Source organism: Phacochoerus africanus, chromosome 15 (assembly GCF_016906955.1).
Source record: "Phacochoerus africanus isolate WHEZ1 chromosome 15, ROS_Pafr_v1, whole genome shotgun sequence".
Classification (NCBI taxonomy): Eukaryota; Metazoa; Chordata; class Mammalia; order Artiodactyla; family Suidae; genus Phacochoerus; species Phacochoerus africanus.
This window is the reverse complement of record NC_062558.1, coordinates 36,995,019-36,999,134: the sequence shown is the minus strand read 5'-3', so window position 1 is coordinate 36,999,134 and position 4,116 is coordinate 36,995,019.

Sequence of the window (4,116 nt, the reverse complement as noted above, 5' to 3'; positions counted from 1 at the left end):
TGGACCAAATGCACCATCACTTACCCAGGCACACAAACTTATTATAATGCCCCCCCACAACCCTCATCTGTCCTGCTATCAGAGCCACTAGAATACCAGCTAACACTATCAGAGCACTTACCTATGCCAGGCACTACTTAAGAGTAGTTTTAGATGAATTATAGATGATAAATATTTTAAAATTATACAACCTATCCTTTATAAAAGCATTACACAGAGTGTTTTACAGGAATTATCTCTTTTAGCCCTCAAACAACCCTGTGATGTGAGTACCATCAGTAGACCTGTTTTGGAGATGAGGAAACTGAGGCTGGGGGAGATTATCTGACCAAAGTCATACAACTAGTAAATACCTGAACCTTTCTATAAATGCACAGAAACCACTTTCCAGGGCCTACACAGCCAGCACACTTAGCTGCTTCTCTTAGTTCCATTGCTCTTTTTCAGACCACTCCACCAACCTTTTGCCTTTTTTTCTCAACTGCTCCTCTGTCCTTATCGTTTCATACTTCCATAATGCTCCAGAATTAGCATTCTAGACATGAAAAAAAATTCTAATCTGATTATGTCCTCCCTTACTTAAAGATCTTTGATAAAGAACCAAATTATTTTGGAAATATTAAAAAGATAAAAATAACATTGATGACATTGGAAATTATTCCAAGATGTATGTTTAAGGGCACATTTTTTAAACAGCATGATCTTAACTATATGGGTTACATGAGTAGAAGACAATATACCTTGAACATTATGAATGATGTGGTATTATCATTGGGGTTTGTGGAGCAGATATGCCAAGACCTGGAAACCATTCCCAAAGTATATATCCAAAGAAACAACTTACACAAAGATTGCACAGAATTTGGAAGTGGTGAATTGATATTCGATGCACATTAGACGAATGAACTCTCCTGGGATGTTCTCTGAACTTCACCCTTTGGAGGAGTTCATCCATGGATGAGTTCAACAGGCAAGTTCATATAGATCATATTAAGCAAAAAATACTACCTGTGCTATTGGGTAAAAAAGGGGATACCAGGGATCATTGACAGGAGGCCCTGTCTCCCGCCAGACAATGTATTGCCATGGCAACAGGAGAGATGAGGATCTAAGCCAAAAGCATCCTTCCTTTCAGTCTTGGGATTCTGTCCTGGGCTAATGAGATCATGATGTGGGTGAAGATCTTGGTTGTTAGTGGATGACCCAACCCACTAGTTCAGTACCAATCTGACAGACTCATTGTCTCTAGAAACTTATTTTCTACATTCTTTTCCACAAAACATTTATGTTCCTGCCTCAGGGCTAGGGACTTGGAAATAATACCTAAGATGTTGCTCTTACCTTCAAGAATCTCCACTAAAGATGAGTAATTATTACTGAAAAGATCATTTGAACACACTTTGGTATGTGGGATTCATTTTTCAAACATCATCTCACAAATTATCCCTAGACACATGAAAAGAGTAGAATCACCACTCTATTTAGCTAAAAATATAATTAATTTTTCAAATATATCTCATAAATGATCTTCAAACCCAAATAAAAAAGGTAAAGGCATCACTTTAATTAAATTGAGAGGCAAAAATTCTTGGCACATGATAGGTGCTTAATAAATATTGAATGAATAAATATTGAAGTATGGAAGGAATAAATAAATATTGAATGAACATTGAATGAATACATTGGATGAACTAACCATCTAGGGCAGAGACTGATGAGCTTATCCCCCAACCCCCTTCCTTTTCCACTCCAGTAGATGGCCAGACTGTATTTCCCAGAATCTTTTGCAGCTAGTGTAGTCACATGACAGAGGTATGGCCAAAAGGATGTGAAAGAAGTGATAAAAGCCTCACCTGGCCCACAAAACCCACCCATAGTGGTCATTCACCAGCTAAATGGAGAGACAAAGGCTCTGAAAGGAACTTGGGCCCCAAATGAACACCATTTGGTGGTCATTGGTGGAAGACATCCCACCAATGAGGAGCCCCTGATTGGCCTTCCTTTGGGAAGCCACTGATGTTTGGGGTTATTTGTGACAGCAGCAAGCTTATCCTGCCTTATAATACTCAACTACTGCCTACCCACTGACAACTTTCAGGCCTACCACCAACACATATGGCACCTTCCTGTGAATCCTTCTGATACACTTTCCCTGCGTTCACCCTGTCTGCTCCCTCTCCATTTCTTATCTAGACTGATCCCCCCAAACAGTCATTCTTTATCATCTTCATGACTTTGGCATCATCCATAAACTACCTTACTATTATACTAGATGTTCTTCATGCCAACTCATTTTGCTGTCAAATACATTTCTTTCAAAAGGCCACTTTGTATTATTCCAGCTATTGGTATTCCAGGGTCCAAACAGAAAGTGGCCTTGAATATAAATATAAAGAACACAAAATTTTGATGCTAAATTCTAGTTAGATAACTCCAGAAGGGCTCTGGGTCCAGGGGGAGACCTCCTTCTTTTTAAAAGATGTCAGCTAGTGTTGGAAGAGGTAAAGTAGTAAAAGCAAAAACATCTGAAGAAATCCAAAGGAATGAGAAGGGAGAGAAAAGGCACTATGTTTTCCACCATGTTGTCTAATGTTACACAATGTCCTGTTCCCATACCACCTGAAAGTCCCTCCCAAATTGAGAAACTTTCCTGAAAAATCACTTCAGATGAAATGTGGTCTGTTTTTGGGTCCTAAGTACGTGGTTAAGATCTATGATATCTGGAGGGTCTTTGCCATTTCATCTCTTACCTTCAGTGTATCCTACCCAATCTCTACCAGCCCTGTCATGCAAGCTTTCAGAGGCTAAGGGGCCTGCTGCATCTTGGTTGCAAAACTGAGAGGCAATCCCCCCAGTTTTCTCAGGAAGAATTACCCTTATTCATGCCTCTGTGCTGCTCCTCCCCCTCCCCCACTAATCAGCTCCAAATTCCCTTTCTAAATAATTTCCCTCTCCTGGGTTGAAGCCATACTTTTTCCCAGGAAACTGAATTCAGGAGGTGGCAAAGATGATTTTCTTCAGGACACAGATCTCTCATGATCACTTCGTCCTTGAGGGCCATCTAAGGGTAGATAAAAAGCAAATATTCACACCATATATATCAAAACCCAAAGCACTACCCAAGGAAGAGAGCCGTGTGTGTTGTGTTGTGCTTGTGAGTATGTGTGTGTGTTTAAGTGGGATAGTATTCTCAAATGCTCCTGCAAGTCCATTTAAGAGGTAGTTCTTATTTTAATGACTTTATAATTTGATTTGCATAGAATGGAATGTGCATTTACAAAATATCCACAAGATCCACTGCAATCCTTAAGATAAGAAGAAAGAAGAAAGAAGAAGAAGACGATGACAAAGAAGAAAAATAATAATAATAATTTAAGATTTGAAATATTTGAAATAATAATTATTACTATTATTTTTATTCTACAACTCTGCCAGGAAGTCTGCAGCTAACCAGTCCTGGATCTTTGGTGAGTCACTTTGCTTTTCTGGGTCTTGTTTCTTGACCTATAATGTTTCACCTAAATGATCCTGACAGACCCATTCAGCCCCATATATGTATGGCTTTATAATTCCATAAAGTATTTACTTTAAAAGTCATTGCCACTGGGAAGATGGCATGGGAGCTCTGTTATTTACTAGCTGTGTGTCCTTGGGAAATGACTCAATGTCTCTGTTCCCCGTACCATCAACTCAGTAAAAACAGGCATAAGGATAGTGATTAGATGGTTACGCCATAAAGAAGAATAAACAAGCTAATCCATGTAAAGTGCCTGGTATCATATAGCAATTAAATACAGTGCTGGAAGCCAAGCTGGGTGGTGTTTTCCATGCCTCAGTTTCTCTATCAGTTGGATGGGGCTACATAGGTCATACCCCTTAGAGAGCTGGTGTGGGGATTGAGTGAGAACAGTGACTGCCACCTGGTCTTCTCTCCATATTCAGTTGTTATTATCACTGATGTGGCTGTCGTTTTTGTGGTTATTCCCATGTGGGCCCAGTGCCCAGAGACCAGAAGTGATACCCTACCCTGCCCCCCACAGGTGAGAGGGCTCTTCCTACAGGGGTTTAGATTGTTTCAAGACTGGAAAGTTCAGAAACCCAAAGATAAGCAGGGCT